The sequence below is a fragment of the Cetorhinus maximus genome, chromosome 36, assembly GCF_964194155.1.
Source record: "Cetorhinus maximus chromosome 36, sCetMax3.hap1.1, whole genome shotgun sequence".
Taxonomy (NCBI): Eukaryota; Metazoa; Chordata; class Chondrichthyes; order Lamniformes; family Cetorhinidae; genus Cetorhinus; species Cetorhinus maximus.
The window spans coordinates 1673082-1696687 of NC_135914.1; the positions used below are offsets into that span (position 1 = coordinate 1673082).

At 49.6% G+C, this 23606-nt stretch overlaps 7 non-coding genes across 7 annotated transcripts; 4 read left to right on the plus strand and 3 right to left on the minus strand.

Moving 5' to 3' along the window:
- The first annotated feature begins 489 nt into the window (after nt 1-489).
- On the plus strand, nt 490-563 carry trnai-aau (transfer RNA isoleucine (anticodon AAU)). Its single transcript has one exon. It is a non-coding gene; the product is annotated as a tRNA-Ile (tRNA).
- Nucleotides 564-1256: 693 nt separating this feature from the next.
- On the minus strand, nt 1257-1349 carry trnar-ucu (transfer RNA arginine (anticodon UCU)). The gene is made up of 2 exons: nt 1313-1349; nt 1257-1292 (listed from the first exon to the last, which is right to left on the minus strand). It is a non-coding gene; the product is annotated as a tRNA-Arg (tRNA).
- Nucleotides 1350-1901: 552 nt separating this feature from the next.
- Nucleotides 1902-1975, plus strand: trnai-aau (transfer RNA isoleucine (anticodon AAU)). The gene has a single exon. It is a non-coding gene; the product is annotated as a tRNA-Ile (tRNA).
- Nucleotides 1976-5639: 3664 nt separating this feature from the next.
- trnai-aau (transfer RNA isoleucine (anticodon AAU)) lies at nt 5640-5713 on the plus strand. Its single transcript has one exon. It is a non-coding gene; the product is annotated as a tRNA-Ile (tRNA).
- A 209-nt stretch (nt 5714-5922) lies between these two features.
- trnas-cga (transfer RNA serine (anticodon CGA)) lies at nt 5923-6004 on the plus strand. Its single transcript has one exon. It is a non-coding gene; the product is annotated as a tRNA-Ser (tRNA).
- Nucleotides 6005-6685: 681 nt separating this feature from the next.
- Nucleotides 6686-6759, minus strand: trnai-aau (transfer RNA isoleucine (anticodon AAU)). The gene has a single exon. It is a non-coding gene; the product is annotated as a tRNA-Ile (tRNA).
- A 1700-nt stretch (nt 6760-8459) lies between these two features.
- On the minus strand, nt 8460-8533 carry trnai-aau (transfer RNA isoleucine (anticodon AAU)). The gene has a single exon. It is a non-coding gene; the product is annotated as a tRNA-Ile (tRNA).
- Between the last annotated feature and the right edge of the window lie 15073 nt (nt 8534-23606).

Genomic DNA, 23606 nt, shown 5'->3' on the forward strand with positions numbered 1-23606 from the left:
TGTTGTGTGTGTATGTGTATGGTGTGTGTATGTGTAGAGAGGAAGTGTGTGTGCAGAGAGGATGTTGTGTATGTGTTGTGAGATGTGTGCAGAGAGGATGTTGTGTGTGTGTTGTGAGATGTGTGCAGAGAGGATGTTGTGTATGTGTTGTGAGATGTGTGCAGAGAGGATGTTGTGTATGTGTTGTGAGATGTGTGCAGAGAGGATGTTGTGTGTTGTGAGATGTGTGCAGAGAGGATGTTTTGTGTGTGTTGTGAGATGTGTGCAGAGAGGATGTTGTATGTGTGTTGTGAGATGTGTGCTATGTTTTGTGTGTGTGTTGTGAGCTGTGCAGAGAGAGAGAGAGCGAAGTGGAGCACTGGTGTGAAGAGAGTGTATGGCTGTGAACTGGAGGCTGTAGCAGATTTCACAAAAACCAATGCCGGAAAATGCTATTGCTGCAATACCAGCGGAAATGGGGGTTGAGAGGGAAATGGGTGTATCCGTGGCGGCCGGTTAGCTCAGTTGGTTAGAGCGTGGTGCTAATAACGCCAAGGTCGCGGGTTCGATCCCCGTACGGGCCATTCATTTTCATAGAGGGGGGGACCCCCTTGAATGATCTCTTGCTGTGAGCAACCTGCAAGGAAACTCTCACAGTCATGGCTTCTTTCTTGTGAAAAATTGTCGAGTGTGCAGGGGGTTCATAAGACATGCAGATTCTGGGCTGGGCTGTATATATAAAAAAAAATAGGGTGTATGGAGTATAAAAGGGAGGAGGTGAAATTAAACCTGTACAAGAAACACTGGTTCAGCCTCAGCTGGAGTATTGAGCCCAGTTCTGGGCACAGCATTTTGTGTGCAATTGTGTCTATCGCTTTAATAGGCAGCAGTGGAGTTTCTGTGTCAGTTTGTAATCACTACTGAATACAAAAAGCATCAGACAATTGCCCTGGGGAGAGAGGTTCTCTGACGCCTTTTGAACTTTGTTCCAGCTTAATATGGAAAATTAAAATCCTGCAAAGCCCACTGGCCCCTGTTGCTCACCCACCCACCCCCTGCTTCTCAATCTCTCTCTCTCTCTATTTCTCCTTCCGAGGCGTTTATCTTGTGCATGGTTCACCAATCAGAGGGAAAGTGGGGAGGGACTGGAGCAGGAAGTGGGAGAAAGGATCTGCTTTCTCCACCCTCCTCCCTCCTTGAGCCTGTCTGAGGGAGTCAGGCTGCCAAAAATATATATATATAAAAATCCGGCACCCCGCCAAATTTCACCTAAAACCCGACTCTGGTGGGACTCGAACCCACAACCTTTGAATGCCTTATTCCATCATTGCACTAGAAGTCCAACGCGCTATCCATTGCGCCACAGAGCCACTGAAGAACACCACTTTCACATTCCCTATATGTGGAGTTCTGTCCAATTCCACTGCACTGTTTCCCCCCCAAAACTGGAGTTTCATCCAGATCAGAAACAGAAATACCTGGAAAAACTCAACAGGTCTGGAGTAAGAGCACAGCTGAAGTTTCGAGTCCTCATGACCCTCCCACAGAACCATTCATCAGGGCAGTTTAAAATATAGAAGTGGGATGGGGAGTAAGTCATTCTCCCTCAGGTTGTTGGGTGGGCTCCCCATGATTGAAGCAAAGTGTGTGTGTGTGTGGTTGTTTGCAGAGGAAGTTGTGTCTTTGAGCTAATTTTGCCTGGGTCACACAGAGTGAAGTAATTAAGAGCAGTCACAGGAAATGTAAAATGCCATGTCTGACATGTAACCCTCTCCTAGGCTGTAATAATGGTACTTTTGCCTGTGTCACACAGAGTGAAGTAAGAGCAGTCACAGGAAATGTAAAATGCAAAGCCTGTGTTAGAGTCCTCTCTTGGGCTTTAATAATTCTGATTCTATGGAGCAGCCGTGGTGCTGTGCAGTGGCCGGTTAGCTCAGTTGGTTAGAGCGTGGTGCTAATAACGCCAAGGTCGCGGGTTCGATCCCCGTACGGGCCATTCATTTTTCTTTCAGTTTTCTTTCTAAATCGCGTCAGTGCCCTTTACAAGGGAGCTCACAATATTTTGAAGCAATGCATGCAGAGGCTCACTTCTACGGCCCTATCATTGATTTTAACACCGTGGAGACAACGCTTTCTGAGGCCTTGGAGGGACTGACATCCCACTATGAAGAAAACCACCTCCGCGCAAACCCACCAAAGACCAAAGGTTTGTGCATTCCCCCTCAGAAAGCGTGAAGCCAAACGCCAGCTTAAAGTAACCTGGTGTGGAGCAACACTGACGCATTGCGAGCACCCTACCTACTTAGGAGTCACCCCTGACAGATGCCTCACCTTCAAGAACCACATCGAAAAGACAAAGGCAAAAGCGAGCGCACGAAACAACATCCTGAATAAGCTCACAGACACAAAATGGGGAGCAAGCTGGAAAACATTGCGAACCAGTGCACTTGCTCTTTGCTAATCCACTGCCGAATACGCCTGCCCTGCATGGGAAAGATCTACTCATGCTAAGAAGATGGATGCTGTTCTGAACGCAAGCTGCCAACTTATCACAGGTTGTTTAAAACCAACAAACACCAACAGCCTGTATATCCTGGTGGGTATCGCTCCCCCTGATATAAGAAGAACGATAGCCAGCAAGAAAGAGCGACTCAGTCAAACATCAGATGAGAGGCACCCTCTACATGGTCATACACCTACACCCAGCCGCCTAAAGTCAAGGAGGAGCTTCATGAACAGTGTTGTTCCATTACAATCAACCCCATCTGAAGCCCGCATCGCCTTGTGGAAAGACTGGCTCGCCAGTCTCGAACAACCCCCAGCGATGGAAATTCTAGCTGATGAAAGTCTTCCCCCAGGAGCTAATTGCAACTGGGCAACCTGGAAGTGCGTTAACAGACTTAGGACTGGTGTAGGTCGTTCAAAGGTGTCACTAAGCAAATGGGGATATACAACCAGTCCGACAACTTGTGAATGTGGAACTGAGCCACAGACTTTGCAACATCTCCTGCAATGCCTATCGCTAGAGGAACCCTGCATTGTTGCAGATCTTGCCGAATTCAACAACAAGGCGCAAAAATGTGCCCAGTTCTGGCTGGGCCATGTATAGACTGTCCGTGGACACGATAAGAGGAATATCTCTCTATGTGCCACTTGAGAGATGTGTGAGCTGTTGACAGTTTACAGCCTTCCTTTCATCTTTCCAGATCCCAGCACCAAACCTGTAGTTTGGATTCTTTAATATTTCACCCCAGTGGGCTGCTATTAACAAAAGTAAATAGCAGAGGCTGGAACAATGCATTGTCTAATCCTGTGGTCCCGAAAGGCAGAAAGAAATGATTGAATTTCTGGGATAAACGGTCTGATATTTGGGATTATTTCTGGGGCGAATGGTCTGTTATTTGGGATTATTTCTGGGATGAATGGTCTGTTATTTGGGATTATTTCTGGGATGAATGGTTTGATATTTGGGATTATTTCTGGGGTGAATGGCCTGATACTTGGTGTTAATGTGAGGAATGCAGCTCTCTAACAAATTTGATTGAATTTTTCGGAGAGGTGAGACTAGTGTAGATGAGGGTAGTGTAGTTGATGTAGTCTACATGGACTTCAGTAAGGCTTTTGACAAGGTCCCACATGGGAGACTGGTCAAGAAGGTAAGAGCCCATGGGATCCAGGGCAATTTGGCAAATTGGATCCAAAATTGGCTTAGTGGCAGGAGGCAGAGGGTGATGGTTGAAGGTTTTTTGTGTGATTGGAAACCTGTGACGAGTGGTGCACTGCAGAGATCGGTACTGGGACCTTTGCTGTTTGTAGTGCACATTAACGATTTAGATGTGAATATGGGGGGTATGATCAGTAAGCTTGCAGATGACACAAAAATTGGTGGTGTCATAAATATTGAGGAAGAAAGCCTTAGATTACAGGACAATATAGATGGGCTGGTAAGATGGGCAGAGCAGTGGAAAATTGAATTTAATCCTGAGAAGTGTGAGGCGATGCATTTTGGGAGGACTAACACGGCAAGGGAATACACGATGAACGGTAGGACCCTAGGAAATACCCAGGGATCAGAGGGATCTTGGTGTACATGTCCATAGATCCCTTAAGGTAACAGGACAGGTAGATACAGTGGTTAAGAAGGTATATGGGATACTTGCCTTTATTAGCCAAGGCATAGAATATAAGAGCAGAGAGGTTATGTTGGAGCTGTATAAAACGCTAGTTAGGCCACAGCTGGAGCACTGTGTGCAGTTCTGGTCGCCACACTATAGGGAGGATGTGATTGCACTGGAGAGGGTGCAGAGGAGATTCACCAGGATGTTGCCTGGGCTGGAGCGTTTCAGCTATGAAGAGACTGGATAGGCTAGGGTTATTTTCCTCGGAGCAAAGAAGGCTGAGGTGGGGCCTGATAGAGGTATACAAAATTATGAGGGGCATAGTTAGGGTAAATAGGAAGGAACTTTTCCCCTTAGCTGATGTGTCAATAACCAGGGGAGCATTGATTTAAGGTAAGGGGCAGGAGGTTTAGAGGGGATTTGAGGAAAAGTTTTTTCACTCAGAGGGTGGTTGGAGGAACATACTGCCTGAGGGGGTGGTAGAGACTGGAACCTTCACAACATTTAAGGAGTATTTAGACGGGCGCTTGAAACACCATAGCACACAGGGCTATGGGCCAAGTGCTGGAAAATGGAAATAGAATAGATAGGGGCTTGATGGCCGGCATGGACACGATGGGCCAGTGCTGTACAACTCTATGACTCTCCTTCTGGATGTGATGGTTGAGATACTCCAAATTCAGTATCAATAACAGTATCTGTAACAATCCTCTGATTCTGTGGAACAGCAATAATAGTATCAGTGTAACTGTAACAATCCTCTGACTCTGTGGAACAGCAATAATAGTACTAGTGTCACAGTAACAATCCTCTGTCTCTGTGGAACAGCAATAATAGTATCAGTGTAACTGTAACAATCCTCTGACTCTGTGGAACAGCAATAATAGTATCAGTGTAACTGTAACAATCCTCTGACTCTGTGGAACAGCAATAATAGTATCAGTGTCACTGTAATAATCCTCTGTGGAACAGCAGTAATAGTATCAGTGTCACAGTAACAATCCTCTGACTCTGTGGAACAGCAGTAATAGTATCAGTGTCACAGTAACAATCCTCTGACTCTGCGGAACAGCAGTAACAGTATCAGTGTGACAGTAACAATCCTCTGACTCTGTGGAACAGCAGTAACAGTATCAGTGTCACAGTAACAATCCTCTGACTCTGTGGAAGAGCAGTAACAGTATCAGTGTCACAGTAACAATCCTCTGACTCTGTGGGAGAGCAGTAACAGTATCAGTGTGACAGTAACAATCCTCTGACTCTGTGGGAGAGCAGTAACAGTATCAGTGTGACAGTAACAATCCTCTGACTCTGCGGAACAGCAGTAACAGTATCAGTGTGACAGTAACAATGTTGTGACTCTGTGGGAGAGCAGTAACAGTATCAGTGTGACAGTAACAATGCTGTGACTCTGTGGGAGAGCAGTAACAGTATCAGTGTGACAGTAACAATGTTGTGACTCTGTGGGAGAGCAGTAACAGTATCAGTGTGACAGTAACAATGCTGTGACTCTGTGCAACAGTATTGAATGCTGCTGCCAGCGGCCGGTTAGCTCAGTTGGTTAGAGCGTGGTGCTAATAACGCCAAGGTCGCGGGTTCGATCCCCGTACGGGCCAGTCTCACATTTTAGCTTTTTAGTAATAATAATAATTCTCAATCCTTTGCAAAAAAGCCCTTGGGGTTGTTTTTATGGAGGGGAAAGGGAGAGAGAGGGGCAGATGCAGCTGGAGAATGTCCCTGTGAGACCCCAGGGGAAGGGGGGTGGTCCCTGACAGACAGGGTTTATTCGCTATTAATGCGGAGGATGCGGTGCTGGGGCTGTGGAGCTGCGATGGCCGAGTGGTTAAGGCGTTGGACTCGAAATCCAATGGGGTTTCCCCGCGCAGGTTCGAACCCTGCTCGCAGCGACCGACAAACCTGCTTTTGCTTCCTTGGCTTTTCCTCTGAGAAACTGAACAGACTCAGAAATTGCATCGGGACCTCGCTCAGCCCCAGTCCCAGCCCCAGACCCAGCCCCCAGTCCCCAGCCCCCAGTCCCCAGCCCCCAGTCCCAGCCCCCAGCCCCCAGTCCCAGCCCCCAGTCCCAGCCCCCAGCCCCCAGCCCCAGCCCCCAGTCCCAGCCCCCAGTCCCAGTCCCCAGCCCCCAGTCCCAGCCCCCAGTCCCAGCCCCCAGCCCCCAGCCCCAGCCCCCAGTCCCCAGCCCCAGCCCCCAGCCCCCAGCCCCCAGCCCCCAGTCCCAGTCCCCAGCCCCAGCCCCCAGCCCCCAGTCCCCAGCCCCCAGTCCCCAGTCCCCAGCTCCAGCTCCAGCCCCAGCCCCCAGTCCCCAGCCCCAGCTCCAGCCCCAGCCCCCAGCCCCCAGTCCCCAGCTCCAGCTCCAGCCCCAGCCCCCAGCCCCAGTCCCAGCCCCAGCTCCAGCCCCAGCCCCCAGCCCCAGTCCCAGCCCCAGCCCCAGTCCCAGCCCCAGCTCCAGCCCCAGCCCCAGTCCCAGCCCCAGCCCCAGCCCCAGCGCTACATTTGTAGTCCCGGCTCCCACTCGACACATTGTTTTGGCGACAATGTTACCAAAAAAAAAAGCTAAAATGTGAGACTGGCCCGTACGGGGATCGAACCCGCGACCTTGGCGTTATTAGCACCACGCTCTAACCAACTGAGCTAACCGGCCACTGCGGCATCAGCGGGATGGTTACTGCTCCATGATACTCTCATTGCTCTCCCACAGGGTCCACAGGGATTGTTACTGTCACACTGATACTCTCATTGCTCTCCCACAGGGTCCACAGGGATTGTTACTGTCACACTGATACTCTCATTGCTCTCCCACAGGGTCCACAGGGATTGTTACTGTCACACTGATACTCTCATTGCTCTCCCACAGGGTCCACAGGGATTGTTACTGTCACACTGATACTCTCATTGCTCTCCCACAGGGTCCACAGGGATTGTTACTGTCACGCTGATACTCTCATTGCTCTCCCACAGGGTCCACAGGGATTGTTACTGTGACACTGATACTCTCATTGCTGTTACACAGGGTCACAGGGATTGTTACTGTGACACATACTGTTATTGCTGTTACACAGGGTCACAGGGATTATTACTGTGACACTGACACTCTCATTGCTGTTACACAGGGTCACAGGGATTGTTACTGTGACACCGACACTCTCATTGCTGTTACAAAGGGTCACAGGGATTGTTATAGCTGCACTGATACTGTTATTGCTGTTACACAGAGTCATAGGGATTGTTATAGCTGCACTGATACTGTTATTGCTGTTACACAGAGTCACAGGGATTGTTATAGCTGCACTGATACTGTTATTGCTCTTACACAGAGTCACAGGGATTGTTATAGCTGCACTGATACTGTTATTGCTGTTACACAGGGTCACAGGGATTGTTATAGCTGCACTGATACTGTTATTGCTGTTACACAGAGTCACAGGGATTGTTATAGCTGCACTGATACTGTTATTGCTGTTACACAGGGTCACAGGGATTGTTACAGCTACACTGATACTGTTATTGCTGTTACACAGGGTCACAGGGATTGTTATAGCTGCACTGATACTGTTATTGCTGTTACACAGAGTCACAGGGATTGTTATAGCTGCACTGATACTGTTATTGCTGTTACACAGAGTCACAGGGATTGTTATAGCTGCACTGATACTGTTATTGCTCTTACACAGAGTCACAGGGATTGTTACTGTGACACTGATACTGTTATTACTGTTACACAGAGTCACAGGGATTGCTATAGCTACACTGATACTGCTATTGATACTGAATTTGTTGTTAAACTGAATCAGAGGATTGTCACAGTTACACTGATACTGTTATTGCTGTTCCACAGAATCAGATTGCTACAGTTACACTGATACTGAGTTTGTTGTTAAACTGAATCGGGGATTATTACAGCTACACTGATACTGTTATTGTTGTTACACAGCTCACAAACATTATCACACAGCCCACTGACAGTCTCACACAGTTCACGAACATTCCCACAAATGTTACAGCTACACTGATATTGATATTGACACTGTTACTGATACTTTATTGATACTGGATTTCGAGTATCCCAGCCATCAGAGCCACGGGGAGAAAGAGTTGCATTCCTCACATGAACACCAAACATCAAACCAACCATTCACCCTAGAAATAACCCCAAAATAGCAGACCATTCACCCCAGAAATAACCCCAAATAGCAGACCATTCACCCCAGAAATAATTCCAAAGATCAGACCATGTGCCCCAGAAACAAATATCTGCAGCATTGCTTCAATATGTTGTGAACTTATTTGCAAAGGTTTTTGTATAGTTCAGAAGGAAAGATAAAGAAGCAGAAATAAAATGAATGGCCCGTACGGGGATCGAACCCGCGACCTTGGCGTTATTAGCACCACGCTCTAACCAACTGAGCTAACCGGCCAGATACACAAACATTTTTATGGCTGTTACACAGAATCAGAATTATTAGAGGCCAAGAAAATACTACATCCTAGACATTGCTTTTCCCCATCTCCAGTGACAGTTCTTCTGATTTCACTCTGTTGACACAGACAAAAGCATAATTATTCATTAACACAATTATTAATTACCACAGTAATTAAACACAACAGCACCCTGCCAGCACAGATAGTTTTGCATTTCAGCATTATACTCAAGCATTATATTCTAGCACTCATCACACTCCAGATTCCCAGCAATTGTTCCACTTATTCTGTGCCACACAGAAAGGCCCATAACTCCTGGGCTCCGGAGCAGATACCCCAAAGATGCCCTGGGGGTTCTGCCCAGGAAGTACCCAGGTAAAGGTTGACCACAATTGCCCGAAGGTGTTCAAACTTCCATTGGGAAATTGCCCTGCGCCTGGAAACATCCGAAAACAGGATTCAAATTGCAAACTTTGGATGGTTCCGACTGTCATAGTTACCCAGAAAAAGTTAGAAGAATTAAAATCACTTTTAACTCCTGGGTAACCAAAGTAATGACCCCCCCCCCAACCTCTCCGACTCCCCCCATCGGACTACCCTGACCATCCGACACCCCCCCCCATCGACCACACTCAGGACCACCTGACCCCCAATGACCCAATCCTAAACCACCCGATCACCACCCACCTACTGACCAATCCCCGACCATCCGATCTGCAAGCTCCCAATGACCACTCCTCTGAACCACCCAACCACCTCCGCCCCTGCTGATTGCCCCCTCGCTGACCACCCAACCACCCCCCCCACCGACCACCCGACATCCCCCAATCACCATACCTCCACACCTGACCCCCACTGGTTCCCACTGATAACTCTGATCAAATACCCCTGATCCTTCTTAATTCCAGCAATACAACAGTGTGTCACAACTTGTAATTTAACCCTTGGTGTCCAGGAATCATTCTATGAAACCTATGCCGCACTCAAATGGACGCGGACCCCCAAGTCTCTTGGAACTTCCACAGTTTCTAGTTTCATCATTTAGTAAGAGTGTGTGTCTGTGTGTATCTGCATGTGTGTGTGTATGTGTATTTCTGTCACATGGGAGCATCGGAACAGGAGGAGGCCATTCGGTCCATCAAACCTGCTCCACCATTCAAACAGATCGTGGCTGATCACCTACCGCTCCGCCATTTTCCCCACATCCCCATATTCCTGATGTCACTAGTCTCCAGAAACCTCTCAACTTCTCTCTTGAACATGGTCAATGACTGAGCCTCCACTGCCCTCTGGGGGAGGGAATTAGGCATTAGAGGTTGTTCTTAACCACCCTATTTATGTGTAGGGTCCTGTTAGAATATCTCATGATTGGTGGTATTTTGAGTATTTTCTTGTCCCACTCTGTTGTCCGGTTCTGCTGGGAAGCGGGATTTGATATGTCGAAGGAATCCTTTTGTGTAAGCCCTCTGTCTGAGCCCAGTGAATAAAGTGGTTACTGACTGGACAAAATCTACTTTAGTACAAATGTGGAGGAAGCAGGTTGGCTGTGATGAACTACTCCCCGGGTGGTGTCTAGGGTGGAGGCTTTCTGCATGTAGCAAGGTGTCTGTTGGTTTAAAGAAAACCTTTGCCAACTTGTGTTTTCTCTTGTGTTAGTTAAAAACACTTCTGTCTAAGAAATCGACCCTTCATTTACCTATTGTGGCTTTTGAGAGGGGGGTGATGGTTGTTAAGGCTCTGTATGAATCCCAACATTTCCACTTTGGCATGGGTCCTAAATACTAAATGAATTATGGCTTCATCTGCTCTTTCAAGTTGCAGGTAATTGTTGAGGGTGCTTTGTACAGTTTGGAAGTCTCTGAAGAAGAGTCATACGGACTCGAAATGTTATCTCTGTTCCTCTTTGCTGCCAAACCTGCTGAGTTTTTCCAGAATTTTCTGTTTTTGAAGCAAAGTGCAAAGGTGGGCGGGTTCCGCGGCTCGTTTCCTGCTGATCAGAATGGAGGTAATCGCACTCAATCCCACGCTCGGAAGCTTATTAATTGTGCACAGACGAGTATCTCTGGGAATCACATGGTGGGACAGGAGCTGATTCGTCTGCCCTGCTGTCACCTAATGGGGGTCAAAGGTCCGGGCGCCATATTTAAACACCACCTGAGCACACACATTTCACTTCTACCTGTAGAGGTGTTAACAAGCAGGAAGAAGGAGGCTGCTCCCCACTTCAGCAACAACACCCTCCAGGCCTTGAGCACAGAAGTATGGCAGCGTCGGGATGTCCCCTACCCCAGTGCTGGTGCGAAGAAGCATACCAGCCTCACCTCTCCGGCCTGGGAGGCCATCGCAAGGCAGGTCAGCGTGGCTGTACCCGGAGTGCGATCCGGGGCAGGAAGAGAATGAACGATCTCATCCACTCCGCCAGGGTAAGTCAACTTTCAAATGCCTCCAATGTCAAAATTCCCATTATGGCCTTATGCACTCAAAGGGCTGCTTCTCTTCAGCGATCTCACACAAATATCAGCACCGATTCTCCCGGGTACCTTCCCATCATTGCCATCTCATCCACCAAGTGGCACACACGCCATCCTCAGTCCTTTGTGAGGAGGGCTCACCACACACACACACACACACACACACACACACACACACAGGGGGGAAATGCATCTTTCCCAACTTCGGCACCATCCCTTCTCCTCACAGTCCATCCCTTTGCCATCAAGCTTGCCCACAGCCGGAGGGAAAGATGCCAGGCCGGAGGAAGGACGGCTGACCCTTCACCCCTCACCCAGTTGGAGGAAGATGGCCACCGAACTGGCTGGGGAAAATAGGGATCGCGCCCGTGGTGGGGAAGGACAGATTGGCTTATCCCAGCAACCTAGTATGGATGACACCTCTATGACGTCATCACACTTGCGGCCTCCAGATCTTCATTCCAGGAGTTCTCAGCTACCCACACGGAAACCAGGCACACTGATGGCTTTGTCACGATCAGGTAAGCATGTCGACTGCCCGTTGGAGAGTTGGCTCAGGGATTACGCCAAGCTATGCCAGCCAGCCCTTCAGGTCCGGAGCAGCAGCCTCCCATTTCATAGTCCGGCATCTGGGCCTTGACACACACCTCTGAAGCCGCATGGTCATTGTTCTCTAGCAGGTATTTCAGGAGTCACCAAGTGTCAGCAAGGTCCATAGCTCTGTATCATGCAGGTGGAGATTGGGAACTACTATAGGGGTGATGTCTGATTGCAGACACACACAACGCCATGCTACAGGCCACCACTAGCGGCTAAGATCCCCGAATATTTGTGGGAATGTAACCCACAGTCAAGCTTGACAGACATTACATGGAGGCCACTAAAAGATGCTCTGAGTGTGATTGACTCCAATGTGGGTGGTCATTGAAATCTCTTAAGGTCCACATTGACCAGTCTTCAGTGCAGCAGCATCAGGAGAAGGAACCAAACTGCAACATCTATACTCATGAGGCCACATGACCTGATCTTCTGACATAACTCTCAGGTGGGCATAGCCCAAGCACCTGGTTGTTGCAGCGAGAGGCTCTGCTCATGTCGCTGCTGTGGACAGAACGGTGACTCGCTGGAATGAGATGGTGCGAGATGCCATAGGCCTGAGGGACAGGATGGGAGATAAGTGAGGAGGGGGGGGGAAATGGGGGTGTGGGGGCCCCTGTTACACTTGTATGATCTCGGAGCATTGCACCAGACAGAAGAGCTATTCGCTGGACGAGAATTTCGGAGAAAGAAAATATATTTACAGACGTGCAGAGTATCTGCAGAGAGTGAAACCCTTTGTGCCCTTCATATTTCTTAACCTGCTTACCCTACCGCCGCGTCCAGATGCATTCCTGACATCTGCAGCAGTGGTGGAGGCTGCCTGCTACGTCCTGTTGTCTGTGATAACCTCGGCGGGCGACTTCTGGAGGGTTGAGACCTGGAGGGCCCCGGCCTGCTCTGGGTCTCTGGCACCCTCCTTGGCCGGTGGGGCTGGAGTTGCTGGGGTCACAGGCAGAGGGGAGCTGGAGCGGCTGGACAGTCCTGGGTTGGAATGCCCCAGGGTGTCTGGCTGACATCCTCCTCTCTGTGGGGGCCAGAGGCCCCTACCCGACTCCTTGACGGGAAAGGGCTGCTGGAGGAGATTGAGGTGCCCTGCCCCCTCTTGCGAACCCACTGATGGATCCCAGTCATAGCTATAGTGATGGGATGTGCAGGTCCCGGTGATTATCTGGCAGGAACGGAGTGTTCTTCTGGACCTTCCGGTGGTGACCCCGATGCGCTGTCACGTCGGTGCCACCACATCAGACAATACGTGGACGGACTCCTCCATCCTCCGTTCCAATCTGGTGATGGCCTCTGACCATCCTGCCCGCTGTACCTCTTGCTGGTGCCTGTGGTACAGAGACGAGATAATGAGGGATTGGCTGGATGGTCACCTACAGTAAAGAGCACTCAGTTTCGGCGGGGGGGGGGGGCGAAGACTGCTGGATGGACCCTCACTGGCTTGTTGTGAGATGCTGATCTCGCCGTTGGAGCAGGAGCGGTCGCTGTCCTCGCCAGCTAGCCCTGTCGCCTGCTCCTTGAAAGGAGCTCAGCTCTGGCATATCCCCCTCCAACCTGGGATCTCTCCCGGTTGTTGTGTGGTGATCTTTTCCTGCATAATGATAGGTGGACAGACCGTGGGCAGGATGGATGCCAAAGCTGATGATCGGCGTGCCTGCCTTCTGTGCGTGTGCTGTGTGGACCGATACAAGGGCTGAAAACGCGACTTGTGCAGGATGAGACTAGAGATGAAGATGTAAAAGTGTGTGTGATGAATCAGTGATGATGTCCACTGTGTTGGCCGTGTGTGAGATCCCAGCAAATGCCTGATGGCCTGGTGAAAGTGAGAGTTTAGAGTGAGGAGAAGGTTGACTTGCCCTGGCGGAGTGGATGAGGTCATTCATCCTCTTCCTGCATTAGATTGCAATCCTCTTAAGCAGCGCATTAGCACTGACTGCACTAGCGACCTCTTCCCAAGCCTTGGTGATCAGGCTGGTGGACCTCTGCCTCCCATCATGGGAGGAAAGTATCTTCTGCTGGTCCTCGACCTCTTGGAGGGCTGCGGCCAGTGCATTTTCACTGAACTTTGGGGCTGTGGGCCTCTTTCACTTTTCAGGGCCATCCTGACGCTTGCCATAACCAGTCCCGGGCTGCAGGGGGTGAATGTGTGTGTGTGGTTGCAGTTTAAATATGGTGCCCGGTGATATGAGATGTGGGAATGGCGGGACAGACGAGTCACGTCCCACCCTGCCACAAGATCTGACGTGCATCACATTCGTGCATAAACAATGAGCTGAAAAGCAGACGATCTGATGCTGAACCTGCCATGGCTGGCGGGTGATACACTGCCTTCCCCACCCACCACTGCAATTAGTCTCCACAGCCGAAAACACCCCCCAAGGTCTCTCCTTCCCTCTCTCCACCCAACCCCCCCCCACGACCCCAGTTCTCTCGTTCCCCCTCTCCACTCCCCTCCTCTCTCTATCCCTCCCTCTCTCTCTGGCTCTCTCTCCTTGGGATTTTGTTCCTGTTGCTTTATTTCTACAGTAATTAGGTGTATCTCCCTTTCTCTGTTTTTGCCCCTCTCTCTCTGCCCCCCTCTCTTTCTATCCCTCCTTTGCTCACTCTGTCTTTGCCCCTCTCTCTCTCTCTCTATCCCTCCCTTGCTCTCCCTGTCTTTGCCCCTCTCTCCATCCCTGCCTCTCTCTCCCTATCCCTCCCTGACTTTGCCCCTCTCTCTCTATCCCTCCCTTGTTCTCCCTGTCTTTGCCCCTCTCTCTCTATCCCTCCCTGGCTCTCCCTGACTTTGCCCCTCTCTCTCTATCCCTCCCTTGTTCTCCCTGTCTTTGCCCCTCCCTCTCTATCCCTCCCTTGTTCTCCCTGTCTTTGCCCCTCCCTCTCTATCCCTCCCTTGTTCTCCCTGTCTTTGCCCCTCTCTCTATCCCTCCCTTGCTCTCCCTGTCTCTGCCCCCCTCTCTCTATCCCTCCCTTGCTCTCTCTGTCTTTGCCCCTCTCTCTCTCTCTATCCCTCCCTGGCTCTCCCTGTCTTTGCCCCTCTCTCTCTCTCTCTATCCCTCCCTTGCTCTCTCTGTCTTTGCCCCTCTCTCTCTCTCTATCCCTCCCTGGCTCTCCCTGTCTTTGCCCCTCCCTCTCTCTCTCTATCCCTCCCTGGCTCTCCCTGTCTTTGCCCCTCTCTCTCTCTCTCTATCCCTCCCTTGCTCTCTCTGTCTTTGCCCCTCTCTCTCTCTCTATCCCTCCCTGGCTCTCCCTGTCTTTGCCCCCCCTCTCTCTCTCTCTATCCCTCCCTTGCTCTCTCTGTCTTTGCCCCTCTCTCTCTCTCTATCCCTCCCTTGCTCTCCCTGTCTTTGCCCCTCTCTCTCTATCCCTGCCTCTCTCTCTCTCCAAGCCCATTTCTCTTTCTGTCTCTCCCTCCTTGGGATTCTGTTCCTGTTATTTTATGACCACAGCCATTTTGTGTATCTCTCTGCCTCCCTCTAACAGAGATTCAGGTACTATTGACCTTTGACCCCCAATGTTGACCCTGAGAGAGACTCCGCCTCCACGGGCCGCCTTGTGAGCTCACTTCCTCTCGGGACCTCCCCCTTCACCGGTGCACTCTGGGAATTGTAGTCCGGGGTTTCCGGTTGCCCCGAACAACTGGCCTAGGGATTCAGGCTGGGTGGAGACATGAAGACAAATTATAAAATAATTAAACACCTGCAGCTGCTGCGAATGTGAAAGGCAGAACAAACCAGTCGGGGACTTAATTTAGCTCTAAGTCTCCAGGAGACTGAATCTCTGGGCACTGCCCCTGGGAGCAAACAAACAAAAACCGATTAAATTTGTCATCAAGGCGGTGGGAGGGCGGGGTTAAGGATTCGGGCTTTTTGGCTGTCAGTCAAAAATCCTCCAATCAATGTGACGGGAGGAAGACCGTTATCCAATCAGGGTGAGGGAGGAGAATGATGGACAGGCGGACTGGCCAATGGACGCGGAGCAACGCTTGTGGGTGGTAGGTTTTTCTGTCTAATTGGAGGGGGGGGGTGGGGTTTGATGGGGACTGGCCAATGGTGCTGGATCATGTATGGGAGCGGTTGGCTCACTGTCCAATCTATGAGAGGGGGGGGGGGTAAATGATGGACAGGTGGACTGGCCAATGGGTGCAGAGTGCTGTTAGGGGTTGGTAGGATCCCTGTCCATTTGGGGGGGGGGGGTGTGGGAGGGGCATGATGGACAGTTGGATTGGCCAGTGGGAACAGGGTGATGGAGGCGGGGCAGGGGGGCTGGGTAGGTCTCACTGTCGAATCAGGGCGAGCGAGCAGGATGATGGACAAGTGAACCCTCAAATGGTGGGGGGTGGGGGGGAAACAAAAATACCTGGAAAAACTCAGCAGGTCTGACAGCATCTGCGGAGAGGGACACAGTTGACGTTTCGAGTCCATACGACCCTTCATCAGAATTAAGACATATGGAAATGAGATGAAATATAAGCTGGTGGGGGGGGGGGGGGAGGGGGTGGGACAGGTGGAGCTGGATAGGGGGCCAGTGATAGGTGGAGGCCACGAAGAGATTGCCAAAGACGTCATAGACAAAAGGACAAAGGGGCGTTGACGGTAGTGATATTAAGGGAAGCAAGCTAGTGGCAGATGGCCCTAGTGTGGGTGGGGTGGGGGGAAGGGATCGAAATGGGCTAAAAGGTGGAGATAAAACAATAGATCGAAATAAATTTAAAAATAGGAGGGAAAAGAAAAAAAATAAAGTTGTAAAAAAATTATACATTATTGGAAAAGGGGGGGATCGGAAAGGGGGTGGGGATGGAGGAGAGAGTTCATGATCTGAAATTGTCGAACTCAATATTCAGTCCGGAAGGCTGTAAAGTGCCTAGTCGGAAGATGAGGTGCTGTTCCTCCAGTTTGCGTTGAGCTTCATTGCAGCAGGCCAAGGACGGACATGTGGGCATGAGAGCAGGGTGGTGTGGGAGACTAGCTCCACCCCCCCCCCCCCCCACACCCGTCCGTCCGTTACCACAGCTTCAAGCTCCACCCCAATCAGTTACTACAGCAACTAGCCCCACTCCCTATCTGAGAGCACAGAAACAGGCCACACACACCCACCCCCCCACCCCCCACTGGAAATGGTGAAATAAAATGAGAAAATCCTGGAAAGTCTCAGTGATTCAGTTCTTCTCATCAAAGTCCGATGTTGAATCAGTCTGGGTGGAGCTAAGAAGCAACAAGGGGCGGAAAACAATAGTGGGAGTTGTCTTTAGGCCGCCAAACTGTAGTGGGAATGTAGAGAACGACATTAAACAGGAAATTAGAGATTTATGTAACAAGGGTGCTACAGTAATCATGGGTAACTTTAATCTACATATAGACTGGGCAAACCAAATTACCAATAATACCGTGGCAGATGAATTCCTGGAGTGTGCACGAGATGTTTCTTTAGACCAGTACATCGAGGAACAGGCTAACCTAGATCTGGCATTGTGCAACGAGAAGGGGTTAATTAATAATCTTGTTGTGCAGGGTCCTTCAGGGAAGAGTGACCATAACATGATAGAATTCTTCATTAGGATGGAAAGTGAAGTAGTCCACTCCAAAACTAGTGTACTGAATCTAAACAAAGGAAAGTGCGAAGGTATGAGGGGTGAGTTGGTTACAATAGATTGGGGAGCTTCATTAAAAGGCATGACAGTGGATAGACAATGGCTAATATGTAAGGAACGAATCTATGCTTTGCAACAGTTATACATTCCTTTCTGGTGCAAAAACACACCAGGAAAAGTGGCCCGACCATGGCCAACAAAAGAAATTAAGATTAGATCCAAAGAGGAGTCATATAAAGCTGCTCGAAAAAGTAGCAAGCCTGAGGATTAGGAGCAATTTAGAATTCAGCAAAGGAGGGCCAAGAGATTGATTAAGAGGGAAAAAAGAGAGTATGAGAGTAAATTTGCAAGGGACATAACAGCGGATTTAAAAGCGTCTATAAATATTTAAAAAGAATAAGGTTAGTGAAGACAAATGTAGGTCCCTTACTGCCTGAAATAGGAGAATTCATAATAGAGAACAAGGAAATAACAGAGAAATTAAACAACTACTTTATTTCTGTCTTCACAGAGGACGGCACAAGTAACTCCACAGAAATGCTATGATACTAAGGGTCTAGTGGGGAGGAGGAATTGAAGGAAATTAGTATTACTAAACAAGTAGTACTCGAGAAATTAATGGGACTGAAAGCTGATAAATCCCCAGAGCATGATAATCTACATCCCAGGGTACTAAAGGAGGTGGTCATGGAAATAGTGAATGCGTTGGTTGCCATCTTCCAGAATTCTATAGATCCTGGAACAGTCCCGGCAGATTGGAGGGTGCCAAATGCCACCCCACTATTTAAAAAAGGAGGGAGAGAACAATGAACTACAGACCGGTTAACCTAACCTCAGTTGTAGGTAAAATGCCAGAGTCTGATATAAATGATCTGTTAACAGGGCAGTTAGAAAATATCAACAGGATTAGATGAAGTCAACATGGATTTATGAAAGGGAAATCATGTTTGATAAACCTACTGGAGTTTCTTGAGGATGTAACAGGCAGATGGATGGGGAGAACCAGTCGATGTGCATTTGGATTTTCAGAAAACTTTTGATAAAGTCCCACCTAAGAGCTTAGTGTGCAAAATTAAAGCATGTGGCATGGGTTGAGAATTAGTTAGAAGACAGGAAACAGAGAGTAGGAAAAAAATGGGTCTTTTTCGGAGTGGCAGGCGGTGACTAGTTGGGTACCGCAGGGATCAGTGCTTGGGGCCCAGCTATTCACAATATATATCAATGATTTGGATGAGGAAACCAAATGTAAATATTTCCAAGTTTGCTGACAACACAAAACGAGGTGGGAATGTGAGCGGTGAGGAGGATGTTAAGAGGCTTCAAGGCAATTTAGACAAGTTGAGTGAGTGGGTAAATACAGTATAATGTGGAAAGGTGTGAAGTTATCCACTTTGGTAGGAAAAACAGAATGGCAGAGTATTATTTAAATGGTGATAGATTAGGAAATGTTGATGTGCAAAGGTACCTGGGTGTCCTTGTACACCAATCACTGAAAGCAAGCACGCAGGTGCAGCAAGCAGTTAGGAAGCCAAATGGTATGTTGGCCTTCATTGCGAGAGGACTTGAGTACAGGAGCAAGGATGCCTTACTGCAGCTGGACAGGGCCTTGGTGAGACCACACCTGGAGTATTGTGTGCAGTTTTGGTCTCCTTACCTTAGAAAGGTTATACTTGCCATAGAGGGAGTGCAGTGAAGGTTCACCAGACTGATTCCTGGGATGGCAGGACTATGTGATGATGAGAGATTGAGTCGATGAGGCCTATATTCACAGAGGTTTAGAAGAGTGAAAGGATATCTCAGTGAAGTATATAAAATACTGGCAGTGCTGGACAGACTGGATTCGGGACGATGTTTCCTCTGGCTAGGGGGATGTCTAGAACAAGGGGTCAGAGTCTCAGGATACGGGGTAGGCCATTTAGGACTGAGATGAAGGGAAAGCTCTTCACTCAGAGGGTGGTGAACCTGTGGAGTTCTCTACCAGGGAAGACTGTAGAGGCCAAGTCACAGAATATATTTACAAAGTAAGTAAATAGATTTCTACACTCTAAAGGTGTCAAGGGGTGTGGGGAGAAAGCGGGTGTATGTCATTGTGGTAGATAATTTGGCTATGATCATATTGGATAGTGCAGCAGGGCTGAATGACCTACTCCTGCTTCTATTTTCTGTTTCTATGAGTAAAGGGATATTTGAGCACATTCTTCAAGTGCTCTCTGAACTTAGTCTGGCTGATGGCATAAATAGCAGTGTTTGTGCAGCAACTCAGGAGCTGCAGCATGGAGCCTAATTCCATCACTAAATAGTTTATCCATACAGAATCATACTGCATCCGGCTCCATATAGAAAACACCATTAACAGTGACCATAACAGGATGAAATTGGCCGAGATGGCAAACAGTAAAATGATGGATTTGCTTCGACTCTCCATCTCTGGGACTCTCCCCACTGCTGTGAGCCCGGAGTCTCCTGCGGGCTCTGCTGCTCACTAAAATGTGCCTGACGGTGAGAACATTGAGCAGCAGAATCAGGGCAAATGGGACACACGGGTTTAGAATGTTGTGGAGGAACTCGATTCCTGTCCAGACCAGAGAGACCCAAACATCTTCTGATACCTCACACAACCAGGGTCGGTTCAACAGCGCATACCGAGCTGATAACATAAAATACCAGAAAACGTTCTTTACACAGCTCAGCACTGTCACTGTTCCCAGAACCATGGCCGCCATTTTCTCACTGCAATATTTACTTTTCAGCTCCTGGCAACAAATGGCCACAAATCGATCAAAGGTGAAAGTGACGGTGAACCAGTCAGTGACTGCATTAAGCAGGACAGCGTGGATATTACACACAGGGATGAAATACAGGAAATAAAACTGTTCCCCATAAACAATCGGAATGTGTCTCAGTATCAGGTCGATGATAATGACCAGTAGATCCACCACAGCCATGGCCACCAAATAACAAGTGACACATTTGGAGAGACCACATTTTTTGCGAGTAACAATTACAATTGTTACTAAGTCAGCTGTGAGGAAGGGAAATGAACAATGAAATTACACATCAGGCTGGGGACAAAGCTACCAATTTAACTGAGGACTTATTGTGATTTTCAAATATGTTAGTTCTCACATGCAATTCAGACCCTCTTTACGACATGCTTATCTGATCAGTATGCCGGGTTTCCATGTGGATAGCTGAGAACTCCTGGCATGAAGATTTGGAGGCTGCAAATGGAATCAGAGTGAAGCTCCACTACATCTGATGTGTGTTCTTTATTACAAACTCCACAGATTATTAATGCCCAAATACAGTGTCGCAATTTTCTGAGCCAAAGATGACAAGGCAAGGCTGGACAGGAACTTAGGATACTCCAAACTAAGGCTGAGTCATGAGTGCTTCTCAATGCTCAGGCGATGATGCTGCTGAAGTTCTCTCTGTGCGCACAAAGGTGACCCGAATCGCCGGCTCGCACCCATGACTGAGAGTGACAGATCAGTGCGTCCGACAGAACGAGCTCAGGCTGGGGACTCAGCATGATGCTGGGGACTCAGCATGATGATGAGGCCGGAACAGTGATCTTGCACGTGGGAGTGCCTGTGGATCAGACCTCAGGCATCAACATGAGAACCACGTGTGTACCGAGAGCAATGGGGCCCCCAGCGACACAGTGGAGCAGACCATGGGTGTGATGAAGCAACGCCTCTGATGTCTGAACCGCTGGGAGTGAACCCTCCAGTACACCCTGGAGCAGGTGTCCATGGTGTTCTGCTGCACCCTTCATATCATCACCATCCTGAAGGCACAAGCATTGTCACCAGGAATCCGGAGGACACGTTAGGAGGAGGCAGGGAGGATATTTGCTGGATGCCTTTGACACATACAGGCTGTCGGAGAGTGGCTGCTAAGATTCCCTCTCTCTCTCTCACTCTTTCTCTTTCTCTCTCCATCCCTCTCCCTCTCTGACTCTCTCTTTCCCTCTCTCCGTCCCTCTCTCTCTTTCTTTCCCTCTCTCCGTCCCTCCCTATCTCTCTCTTTCTCTCTGTCTCCGTCCCTCTCCCTCTCTCTCTGACTCTCTTTCTCTCTCTCTCCGTCCCTCTCCCTCTGACTCTCTCTTTCCCTCTCTTCGTCCCTTCCTATCTCTCTCTTTCCCTCTCTCCGTCCCTTCCTATCTCTCTCTTTCCCTCTCTCCGTCCCTCCCTCTCTCTCTCTTTCCCTCTCTCCGTCCCTCCCTCTCTCTCTCTGACTCCCTCTGTCCCTCCCTCTCTCTCTCTGACTCTCTCTTTCTCTCTCTCCGTCCCTATCCCTCTCTCTCTGACTCTCTCTTTCTCTCTCTCTGACTCTCTTTCTCTCTGTCTCCGTCGCTCTCCCTCTCTCTCTTTCTCTCTCTCTCCGTCCCTCTCCCTCTGACTCTCTCTTTCCCTCTCTCCGTCCCTTCCTATCTCTCTCTTTCCCTCTCTCCGTCCCTTCCTATCTCTCTCATTCCCTCTCTCTCTTTCCCTCTCTCCGTCCCTCCCTCTCCCTCTGACTCTCTCTTTCTCTCTCTCCGTCCCTCCCTCTCTCTCTGACTCTTTCTTTCTCTCTCTCTCCGTCCCTCTCCCTATCTCTCTCTGACTCTCTCCATCCCTCTCTCTTTCTCTCTCTCTCCGTCCCTCTCCCTCTCTCTCTGACTCTCTCTTTCTTTCTCTCTCCGTCCCTCTCCCTATCTCTCTCTGACTCTCTTTCTCTCTCTCTCCGTCACTCTCCCTATCTCTCTGACTTTCTCTTTCGCTCAGAGATAAAAACAAAAAACTGCGGATGCTGGAAATCCAAAACAAATACAGAATTACCTGGAAAAACTCAGCAGGTCTGGCAGCGTCGGCGGAGAAGAACAAAGTTGACGTTTCGAGTCCTCATGACCCTTCAACAGAACTAAGTAAAAATAGGAGAGGGGTGAAATATCTCTCTCTGACTCTCTCTTTCCCTCTCTCCGACTCTCTCTTTCCCTCTCTCTCTCTCTCTGACTCTCTCTTTCCCTCTCTCCGTCCCCCTCTCTCTCTGACTCTCTCTTTCCCTCTCTCCGTCCCTCTCTCTCTCTGACTCTCTCTTTCCCTCTCTCCATCCATCTCTCTCTGACTCTCCCTTTCCCTCTCTCTCTCTGACTCTCTCTTTCCCTCTCTCCGTCCCTCCCTCTGACTCTCTCTTTCCCTCTCTCTCTGACTCTCTCTTTCCCTCTCTCTCTGACTCTCTCTTTCCCTCCCTCTGACTCTCTCTTTCCCTCTCTCCGTCCCTCTCCCTCTGACTCTCTCTTTCCCTCTCCCCGTCCCTCTCCCTCTGACTCTCTCTTTCCCTCTGACTCTCTTTTTCCCTCTCTCCGTCCCTCTCCCTCTGACTCTCTCTTTCCCTCTCTCCGTCCCTCTCCCTCTGACTCTCTCTTTCCCTCTCTCCGTCCCTCTCTCTCTGACTCTCTTTCCCTCTCTCCGTCCCTCTCCCTCTGACTCTCTCTTTCCCTCTCTCCGTCCCCCTCTCTCTGACTCTCTCTTTCCCTCTCTCCGTCCCTCTCCCTCTGACTCTCTCTTTCCCTCTCTCCGTCCCTCTCTCTCTGACTCTCTCTTTCCCTCTCTCCGTCCCTCTCCCTCTGACTCTCTCCGTCCCTCTCCCTCTGACTCTCTCTTTCCCTCTCTCCGTCCCTCTCCCTCTGACTCTCTCTTTCCCTCTCTCCGTCCCTCTCTCTCTTTCCCTCTCTCTCTGACTCTCTCTTTCCCTCTCTCCGTCCCTCTCCCTCTGACTCTCTCTTTCCCTCTCTCCGTCCCTCTCCCTCTGACTCTCTCTTTCCCTCTCTCCGTCCCTCTCCCTCTGACTCTCTCTTTCCCTCTCTCCGTCCCTCTCTCTCTGACTCTCTCTTTCCCTCTCTCCGTCCCTCTCCCTCTGACTCTCTCTTTCCCTCTCTCCGTCCCTCTCCCTCTGACTCTCTCTTTCCCTCTCTCCGTCCCTCTCCCTCTGACTCTCTCTTTCCCTCTCTCCGTCCCTCTCCCTCTGACTCTCTCTTTCCCTCTCTCCGTCCCTCTCCCTCTGACTCTCTCTTTCCCTCTCTCCGTCCCTCTCCCTCTGACTCTCTCTTTCCCTCTCTCCGTCCCTCTCCCTCTGACTCTCTCTTTCCCTCTCTCCGTCCCTCTCTCTCTGACTCTCTCTTTCCCTCTCTCCGTCCCTCTCCCTCTGACTCTCTCTTTCCCTCTCTCCGTCCCTCTCCCTCTGACTCTCTCTTTCCCTCTCTCCGTCCCTCTCCCTCTGACTCTCTCTCTCTCCTTCCCTCTCCCTTTATCTTCTTGTTTCTCTCTTTCTCTTTGTCTCTCTCTCTCTCTCCTTGGGATTCTGTTCCTGTTATTTTATTTCTAGTCATTATGTGTATCTCTGTGTAAGAGAGATTCAGGTCCA